Source organism: Ursus arctos, unplaced genomic scaffold, assembly GCF_023065955.2.
Source record: "Ursus arctos isolate Adak ecotype North America unplaced genomic scaffold, UrsArc2.0 scaffold_31, whole genome shotgun sequence".
Taxonomy (NCBI): Eukaryota; Metazoa; Chordata; class Mammalia; order Carnivora; family Ursidae; genus Ursus; species Ursus arctos.
The window spans coordinates 7,501-18,776 of NW_026622997.1; positions in this window are offsets into that span (position 1 = coordinate 7,501).

Here is an 11,276-nt window from a genome sequence, read left to right on the forward strand (position 1 = left end):
AGAATGGGAAGTCATCAGAGAGGGAGAAAACCCATGATAGACTCTTAACTATCGCAACAAACTGATGATTGCTGGAGGAGACTTGGGGGGGGTAACTGGGTGAGGGACATTAAGGAGGTCAAGCGATGCAATGAGCAATGACTGTTACACACAACTGATAATTTATTGAAGACTACATCTGAAACTAATGTACTGTAAGTTGGCTAATTGAATTTAAATTAAAAAATAAAAGACCTCGAATAAACAATCCTAAACATTGTATGGAACCACTAAAGATACTGAACAGCCAATGCAATGTGGAAAAGAAAAACAAAGCTGGAGGACTCACAATTTCAGATTTCAGGTTATACTACAAAGCTGCAGTCATCCTAACAAGAGAGTACGGCACAAAAATAGACACAGCGACCAAAGGAACAGGATACAAGTTCAGACAGAAACCCACAAATATGTGGTCCATGAATCTTCCACAAGGCAAGCAACGATATCAAAAGGGAAAAGGACAGCCTCTACAACAAATGGTGTTGGGAAAACTAGACAGCTATGCACAAAAGAATGAAATTAGATGGCTTTCTTACACCATACAGACAAACACAAAACAGTTTCAAGACCTCAATATGAGACCTGAATCCATAAAAATCCTACAGGAGGGAAGACAGTAACTTCTTGATATGGACCATACCAACGTTTTTCTAGACTGTGTCCTGAGGCAAAGGAAATGAAAGCAAAAATAAACTATTGGGAATACAGCAAAATAAGTAGTTTCCACACGGCAGAAGAACAATGAAAACGTAATAATAAGACAACCTACTCAAAGGGAGAAGATATTTGCAAAGATCATATGCAATAAAGGGATAGTGTCCAAAACATATACAACTGATACTACTCGACCCCCCAAAAACAAATAATCCAGTTAAAAAATAGGCAGAAGACATGGACAGACATTTCTCCAAAGAAGAAATACAAATGGCCAACAGTCCCGTGAAAAGATGTTCACCATCACCCATCATCAGGAAAATGTAAATCCAAAGGACAATGAGGTATTACCTCACACCTGTCAGAATGGCTAACATCAACAGCACAAGAAAGAGCAGGTGTTGGGAGGATGTGGATAAAGGGGAATCCTCGCGAACTGTGGGTGGGAATGCAAACTGTGGTGGCCACCGTGGAAAACAGTATGAAGGTTCCTCAAAAAATTAAATATAGAACTACCCTACGATCCAACAATCACTCTACTGGTATTTACCCAAAGACTAGGAAAACAGTAACTTAAAAGGGTACGTGCACCCCTATGTTTCTTGCACCATTATTTACAATATCACAATATGGAAGCAACCCAAGTGTCTGTAGAAAAATTGACAAATGAGATGATAGATGTGTGTATTCACACACACACGCACACACACACACACACACACACACACACTCACATACACACACACAATGGAGTATTACTCGGCTTGAGAAAGAATGAAACCTTGCCATTTGCAGCCACATGGGTGGAGCTAGAGAGTATTATCCTAACTGAAATCAGTCAGTCAGAGAAAGACAAATACCATACGATGTCACTCTTATGGGGAATTTAAGAAACAAACAAAAATAAATAAATAAAAGAGAAAAAAGAGACACACCAAAATACAAACTCTTTTTTTTTTTAAGATTTTATTTATTTGACAGAGATAGAGACAGCCAGCGAGAGAGGGAACACAAGCAGGGGGAGTGGGAGAGGAAGAAGCAGGCTCACAGCGGAAGAGCCTGACGTGGGGCTCGATCCCATAACGCCGGGACCACGCCCTGAGCCAAAGGCAGACGCTTAACCGCTGTGCCACCCAGGCGCCCCCAAAATACAAACTCTTAAGAATAGAGAACAAACGGATGGTTACCAGAGGGGAGGTAGATAGAGGGATGAGTGAAATAGATGAAGCGGATTAAGAGGACACTTTTCTTGATGACCACTGAGTAATATATAGAATTACTGAATCACTCTATTGTACACCTGAAACGAATGTAACACTGTATGTTAGCTCTACTGGAACTAAAATAGATTTTTAAAAAAGATTTTTCTTTCAGGAACCTCTTTGAAAAAGCTTTTCCTGTCCAATGTGCATAAGCCCTACTTGGGAGGATTCACTCTACAATAATTATTCACTCTATGCCTCGAATTCATATTTCACTGAGTTCTTACCGTGGATCCCAGCCCACGGGAGCCATGGTCCTTTTCTGTCCAGGCTCAGCACCTATGCATTCAAGATTGGAAGTAGAGACACATGTCACTTCACAGTCCAGAAAGCTATTATTGTTTCTGTTTCAGTGTGAGAGAGTCACAGACTTTGGGACAGGTTTCAGAGCAGGTTTATTATGGATCCTGGATCTCTACTTCAATGTTCATTACCTGGATCCATTTGGCTAATAGGTTCCCTGTGGATGGGCTTCCTTCCAAGCACATACATGGAAGACGCAAAGGTGGGTGGGCTTGGTGCGGGACAGGAAGAAGACCAAAAACAGACAAGGGTCCGACCCCTCCCCTGATCCAGGAACTCCTACAGGAGAGGGTATGGGAGGTAGAATCCATGCGAAACTCCAAGGTCACCAGCTGATCCCAGGAGGCACAGGTCAAGGGATCTGGAGATGCAGGGCTTGGAGGCTGCTCTGAGCTACCTCTGGGAGGAAGGGAGGGAAGGAATGAGGAGGAGACACTGCCTGCCCCTGGCCTATGCCAGCTGCCCATCGCTCCGACACGCATCAGTCTACACAGCTGACACAGCCTGGGCTCAGGATGGGCTGGCTCGGGTCCCTCAATCCTCACTGGGACAGCTGGCCCCAGGGCTCAGAGACATGCTGAGGGAGATGAGAGGGAAAGCTGCCCCACCCAGGTCATCCCCTCCTTGAGCAGACAGCCCTTCAGAACTGCTAAAAAACCCACTAACGGCGTTGAAAGACATGCCATGGATGAACTAAGGCATAGAGATATGTAAAATAACATTCACTTTTAAGTTCAGAGCTGTCATCTCAGGAAGTGGGGAGAGCTTCCCTGAGGAAGACTGAGGGGAGGGCAGGCCAGGCTGAAAAGGGAGACGTGGTTCTCCTGATTGGGCACCTGCAGCCGCCTTCCAGGGCAGGGCATCGTCCTCACCTCACAGGAGATCCATGGAAGTGTTCCATCAGGGGACTGACAGGGCCAGAGGTGGGTCTCGAGAAGGCTACCCTGGCATCGGACTGCACAGGGCACCAGGGACGAGGGCCAGATGGAGGACGGGCAATACCCCAGAGGCCATGGGGCAAGAGCAGAGGCACATGACCTTGAAGATGATGATGAAAAGCAGGAGGTGGCAGCATGGAGCCGGCCCGAAAGTGCCATGGGAACAGTGCCGACAGCTACACTGACGGGGTGCCTTCTGTGCCCGGTGTGGCTGACTTCAGTGGGCTCCCGACTAGTCCTGACCACAGCTCTAGGAAGTGTGCACCACCCCCGGCCTCCTCTCCCCTTGCAGCTGCTAGGAATCATGGTCACAGACTCTGGTCAGTTTTCATGGAAACCAAGCAGTGGCTCCCCTGCACGCTGCCCCTCTGGTGGTGGTCCAGTGCGACCCTCGTGCCTGGCCAGACACTGATGTCTACCTGTTTCCACACAAATCCACAGACAGGAGGGTGTCCCTGAATTCCACAGCACCTGATGAGACAGATCCACAGAATCCAACACCCAGTGGGTCACTCGGGACCTCGCCTATGGTCATGGAGCTCACCATAAACTATTTCTGTCACTTCCCACAGAAAGCCTGGTTCTGATCCCCCACAATACCATACATCCTGGTTGCTGACGTGTGGTCATGCCATGAACCCCCATGGCACCTTTCTTTTAGAGAAGGCTATGCCTACACCTCCTAAAAAATATTTCTAATGAAGTACAAGTCCATCAGGACTACGGTGTGAACGGTAGCACACAGCCTGCATGGTAGTAGTCAGTAATTCTAACAAGGGCTGACCGCCCCCCCATCTCACAAAACCTTCCTCTGTCCCCACAGAACTCATGGTCTGCCCTCAGAAAAACACCCAGGAACAAACCTTTAATCTGAATGCTCTCTTCACCTTCTGGTTCAAATCTTGTCCAACCACAATGATATAAACTAGAAATCAGTCTCAAGAAAAAAATGGGACAGTCAAAAATAGGTGGAGATTGGGGCACCTGGTGGCTCAGTCATTAAGGATCTGCCTTTAGCTCAGGTCGTGATCCCAGGGTCCTGGGATCGAGCCCCACATCAAGCTCCTTGCTCAGCGGGAAGCCTGCTTCTCCCTCTCCCACCCCCCTGCTTGTGTTCCCTCTCTCGCTGTCTCACTCTCTGTCAAATACATGAATAAAAAATCTTAAAACAAATATGTGGACATTTAACAACATGCTACTGAACAACCAACAGTTAAGAAATCAAAATAAATTTTAGAAGTGCCTTGACACAAATGAAAAAGAGAACCTACAAAAACAGGGGATGCAGCAAAAGTAGCTCTAAGGGGGACGTTCATAGAAATTCAGGTCTTCGTCAATCCATGAGAATGCTCTCCAATAAACAACCTGATTTTATGTAGTAAAGAAGTAGGAAAAAAGGAACAACAAGCAAAGCCCCAAGTTAGTAGAGATAAGGGAATAACAAAAAGGAATGCGTAAATAAATCCAATGGAGACTAAAAAGACAAAAAAAAATCAATGAAAATGAGAGCTGCCTTTTTTGGAAAGATAAACAAAACTGACAAACTTAGCTAGACTCACCAAGAAAGACAGAGGACTCGAATACAATCAGGAAAGAAAAATAATGGATTCCTGTCTCACATCAAAATCAAAAGAACACAAGCAGCAACTCTTCGACCTTGGACACAACAACTTCTTCCAAGACACATCTCTAAAGGCAAAGGAAATAAAAGAAAAAATGAACTTGTGGGGCTTCATCAAGATGAAAAGCTTCTGCACAGCAAAGCAAACAAACAAAACTAAAAGGCAACCTACAGAATTGAAGAAGATACTGGCAAATGATATTACAGATAAAGGGCCGGTATCCAAGATCTATACAGAACTTCTCAAACTCGACACCCAAGAAATGGGCAGAAGACACAAAGAGATACTTCTCCAGAGAAGACATACAAATGGCCAACAGACACATGAAAAACTACTCCACATCACTTGCCCTCAGGGAAATACAAATCAAAACTACAATGAGATACCACCTCACACCAGTTAGAATGGTTAAAATTAACAAGGCAGGAAAAAAAAACGTTGGAGAGGATGTGGAGAAAGGGGAACCCTCTTACACTACTGGTGAGAATGCAAGCTGGTACAGCCACTTTTGAAAACAGTGTGGAGGTTCCTTGAGACGTTAAAAACAGAGCTACCCCATGACCCAGCAATTGCACTACTGGGTATTTACCCCATAGACACAGAGTAATGAAAAGAAGGGGCTCCTGTATCCCAATGTTCATAGCAGCAATGTCCACAATAGCCAAACTGTGGAAGGAGACAAGGTGTCCTTCAACAGATGAATGGACAAAGAAGATGTGGTTCATCTATACAATGGAATATTACTCAGCCATCAGAAAGGATGAATATCCACCATTTGCATCAACATGGATGGACCAGGAGGGGATTATGCTAAGTGAAATAAGTCGAACATAGAAAGACAATTATCATATAGTTTCACTCCTATGTGGAATGGAAGGAATAGCATGGAGGACATTAGGAGAAGGAAGGAAAAAGTGAAGGGGGGAATTGGAAGGGGAGATGAACCATGAGAGACTATTGACGGCGGGAAACAAACTGAGGGTTGCAGAAAGGGAGGGGGTAGGGAGACAGGTTACCCTGGTGATGAGTATTAAGGAGGGCACGTGTCATAATGAGCACTAGGTGTTATATGCAAACAATGAATCATGGAACACTACATCAAAAACTAATGAAGTACTGTAGGGTGACTAACATAATTTTAAAAAAGAGAAAGATATGAAATCCATACAGGAAAACTGTCACTATTTGCAAATGACATGAAATCCCTAAAGATTCCACCAAAAACCTGTTAGGATAAACAAATTCAGGAAAGCTGTAGGATATAAAGTCAATATACAGAGACCTGTTGCATTTATTTTTTTTTTCAGATTTTATTTATTTATTTGACAGGAAGAGAAAAAGCACGAGCAGGGGGAGTGGCAGGCAAAGAGAGAAACAGACCATCGCTAAGTGGGGAACCCAATGCGGGGCTGGATCCCAGGACTCTGGGTTCATGACCTGAGCTGAAGGCAGACGCTTCACCAATGGAGCCACCCAGATGACCTAACTTCTTGCATCTCGGTATGCTGTGACACACTTTCACTAAAAGAAATTAAGAAAGCAATGCCATTTACAGTTGCATCAAGAAAAAAAATCGAGGAATAAAAGTAACCAAGAATGAGAAAGACATGGTACACTCAACACATGGCAGAAAAGAAAGGAAAAACATGAGTGTCAAGGGGGCAGAATGTATGGGTCAAAGATTTGGAAGGCAACACAAACAAATGGAAGCATACGCCATGCTCCTTAACTGGAAGAGTTAATTATGTGAACATGTCCATCGTACCCAAAGCAATCGACAGATGTGATGAAATCCCTATCTGAATTCAGTGGCATTATTCGAGGAAATAGAAAACAGTCCTCAAACTTGTATGGAATCACAAAAGACCCCAAATATCCAAAGCAACCTGGAGAAAGAAAGGTGCAGTCAACACACTCCTGGATTTCAAGCTAGATTACAAAGCTGTTGTCATCAAAACAGGATGGTACTGTCATAAACACAGACACCAGGTCAGTGGAACAGAACAGAAAGCTCAGACACTTACCCACACGTAGATGATCCAAACTTACGACACAGCAGCAGAAGATACGCCATGAGGGAAGGACTGTGTCTTCAGTGAGCGGTAACAGGCAAACTGGACACTAAATGCAGAAGAATATAACTGGGTCACTTTCTTACACCACACACAAAATTTTTAATGGATGAATGATTTGAACATAAGACCTGAATCCATAAACCTCCAAGAAGACACAGGTACTAAGTCTCTTGACATTGGTTTTGGCAAAGAGTCTTCAGATCGGACACCAAATGCAAAGGCAACAAAAGCAAAAATAAACAAATGGAACAACTTCAAACTGAAATCTTCCACATGGCAAAAGAAACCAGCAAAAACTTAAAAGGTCACTGACCCAATAAGAAAAAAATATCTGCGAATCATATGTGTGAGAAGAGGCTAATATTCAAAATACACACAACACTCATACAAATCAAAACAAACAAACAAAAAGTATATAAAAAATGGGGGAATATGTGAATACTTTCCAAAGATGGCACACAGGTGCCAACAGACAGAAAAAGTTGTTCGACATCACTAATCATCATCAGGGAAACATCAGTCAAACCCACAATCGGCTATCCCCTCACAACTGTTGGAACAGCAATTGTCCCAGAGACAGACACCAGGTGGGGTCAAGGGTGTGCAGATGACGGGATCCTTTGCACTGTTGGTGGGAATGGAAATGGGTGCAGCCACTGTGACAAATGGTATGGAGGTTCCCGAAAAAATAAATACAACTACCACACGACCCAGTAATGGCTCTACTGAGTATTGATTTGGAGAACACAAAAATACTGCCTCAAAAAGACAGATGCACTCCCACGTTCACTGCAGCATTATTCCCAATAACCAGACATACAAACATAGACCTTGGGGGCCTTATGCCAAGTAACTCAGACACAGAAAGACAAATACCAGATGTTCTCATGTACATTCCACATGGAAAAAAATACTGAATGCATAGATACTGAGAACAGGTGGGTGGTTGCCAGATTCGGGGATGGGGTGGTAGAAATGGGTGAAGGTAGTCAAAGGCTCAACGTTTGAGTGATAAAATCTGTAAGTCATGGAATGTTCTGTCCAGAACCCCCCAGCATGGGGTATAGGTTTCCCTGCTCTTTGAAAGTACAGTGTTCCTAGGAAACCTTCCACAGCAGAAATGGTGTAAAGAAGGAATGACCATTAATTTATACTATACGGAAAAATTAGAGAGTGTGCTCAGACTCCAAAAATTCCTTCTCTTTGGCTTTTCTTAGCCCTCAGGATACAACTTCCTAACGGATGCCAAAAATAAATGGAGATAAAGCACAGCAGAGGCTCACAGACAGGATTTAATGCGCTGGTGGCTGGACGCGGAGAGCGGTTCCCAGCGGAAGGAGCTGGTTGGGGTGCACGCCGCCTCTGTCGTGCTTCTCCCCAAAACAGATGCTGAACACAATTCTCACTGTTCGACTTTTTTCATAAGAGGGAAATCCTCTTCAGATCTCTTCCTCTTACTGAAGCCACGTAATAACATAGATCTTTCAAGAAACCCACGTGTCTTACCGTGAACTTTTTAAAAGTGGAGGATATTTGTACTTGAAAGTTGCTGAGGAAGGAGATGTGAAAGGTTCTCCCGGACACAAACCTCAGCAGATCCACCGGGAAAGGCACCTTCCTCAGCATGCGGAACACGGACTACCTCCAACCCCCAGAAACCTCCTCCTTCCCCTCGCTCAGGACAACCCACAACCGCTGGGAGTTACCGCAATTCCTCCTTTCTCCCATCCCCGATATCTAAGCCATCGGCAAATCCTGTGAGCTCTATCTTCAATAGGTACCCAGAATAGGACTAACCACTCCTTCCAAGGCCACCTGTCTGGTCCACACTGGAGCCCATCTCTTGCCTGAGTTCCTGGAAAAGCGTCAGCATTGGCCTCCCTTGCCCATCCTCAACCCTCTGTCATCTGTTCTCAACCCTGCAGCCAGGATGGCCCAGTGAAACAGGGTCCCATGGGGTCACAGCCCTGCAATGACTTTCTGTCACACTCTGTTGCCTCCCTGAGGTCATGTCCTAAGCTGTCTGCTGTGGCCACAGGGCTGTCTTGCTGCTCCTGGATGCACCTGGTATGCTCCTGCCCCGGGGCCTTCGCACATGCTTTCTCTTCTGTTTACAACGCTCTTGATGTGATATCACTCACCTTCTTTAGATCTTGACTCAAGTATCACCCTCCTAGTGAAGTACCACCTGGCCCCTATGTGAATACCAAACACCACTCCCACCTCCCCTTTAGCACCCCCAGCCCTGTCTCCTGCTTTATATTTCCATAGCACTTAGAGTCTCCACTCCATCTCGGCAGGGAAGAAACTGAGGCATAAACTGATGGCTTCACCACCAACTCCCCCCCCCCAATGCCGTGCTCCCCCACAGCCGGGATGCCTGGGACAAGGGGTCCACCCACCTCCTGCACCCTGGACACCAGCAGGAAAATGAGCCATACGAGGAATCCACCTGCACAAGAAACCTGAAACCAGACACCTTCCTCGATGACAGGTGAGCACACACGCTTCCTCCCCTTGCCTGAGGTGCTCATCTGAGAAAGCTGAGCAGATACACATCCCAGGGTCCAAATCTCCCTCTGGCCAAGGTCCTGGGAAACAGACATCTGATCCGACCACCCTGCCAGGCTCGGACCCGCTCAGTGAGTCCTAAGACCCAGAGACTTCTTTCCACTCCAGCTCAATCCTTCTCACAGAGAAGCAAAGTCCAGCCTCACAAATGTGTTCATCTTTAGCTCTGGAATTCCCTGGGTTGTGTCTACACTGACCCACACAGGGGTCCCATGCAGACCATTCCGCAAATGCCCTAGGGTTGCAAGCCACTTTCAAGCTGCCCTTAGAAAGGCAGAAACTGGCCCGATTAGGCAGACCAGCCAAGTGACTCGATGTGCTGCAAACTCGGACAACGTCCTCCCTGAACACCAACGCTTCTGAGTCCAAGCGTCCAACCTTCACTCACTGGGCACTGAGCACCGTGCCAGCATGAACACATGAACACTGCTCTTTCGATTCACTGGCCTCCCAGTCCTTCCAATCAGAAACCCAGCTCCAGACACCACTCTAGTTTCCCTTCAGAGAGAGAAGTCAACTGATGGAATAAAACACTCCCTGTGCACAGCACACTTCTATCCACATCGAATTCCTTGGTCTTCCTCATTCAGGCAGCCCTACAAGACTGACACCAATGAGAGATACCACAAGTTCAATCATCACATATATATTTGACCTTGTGTTGTTTCTTTCGATATTTTTATCTCAAAGTCAATGTCTCTATCGCTTTGTTAAAATAATAATGATGATAATAAATAATAATAATGATAATGATGATGATGACATGGTCACCAAAGGGTCTGGATCTCCATAGCCAGACAACATGGCTCTGGTCCAGATAAGGATGAAGACACAACCTCAGCCCATGAAGCAAACCCCACACCCTCAGGGATCCCAACACGCCTCACGGGTGGAGAGTGCCAATGCTACATGGAGTTGTCTGAGTCCAAAGGATACAGGCAACCTCCAGCATTCATTCTGTTTTCTTCAATTCCCCAGTTCAAGTCACAAGTGACTCACCAGGTCAAGCTTCCAGAGCCCAGGAGGAGCCTCCAGGTAAGCAACACACCCCTGGCCCCACCGCGGGAAGGCTGACGGGAGGCTCCATTTCCTTTGGGAGCACAATGTGCCACTCCCCGAGCTCCTAAAGAACCCACACTCCTTCTCCCTTTCTCCCTCTCACAAAGGCCACCAAACCCTGTGACAGCTCTGAGGCTGTTTTACTTTAACAAATGATTTCTAATATCGGAATGTGGCTTGCAGAAGAGAAAAACACGAACACCCACAAAGGATTCTCTTAATATTTCAGAAGACTGTTTTTCCATTGCTTAATTAAACAGGAAATAAAAGGCACAGATAGCCCCTTCCACTAGCAGGTCCGATTCACGTTACTGATTGAGAGAAGAGCAGGAAATAAAAGAGTAACAGATGTTCTGAGGACCCATCACGTCCATGACCTCAGGTTTGAAACTTCACACACATGCAAGGAAAGCAGCACCACCAAACATCTCGGTCTGGCAACTCTGACAGTCTGAATTGGAGTGACAGGGACAGACAATGAGGCTGTGTGTGTTGGCTGAGGCTGGTGGCCCAGAAGAAGGTGCTCTGCCAGCTCTCCACCTGTGCCTGGCCTTGTGCTCAAAGGCTGAGTCTGTTTCCTCATTTGCCTCTCTATCTGCCCCCCCCAACTATGTTCATCTGTTGTCTTTCTGAAATTCCATAGGAGTGAAGTTAGACAGTATTTTTTTCCTGATTTTGCTTAGATTAATACACTCTAGATCCAGCCACATCCTTGCAAATGGTAAGATTTCATTCTTTTTCAAGCTGGGTCAT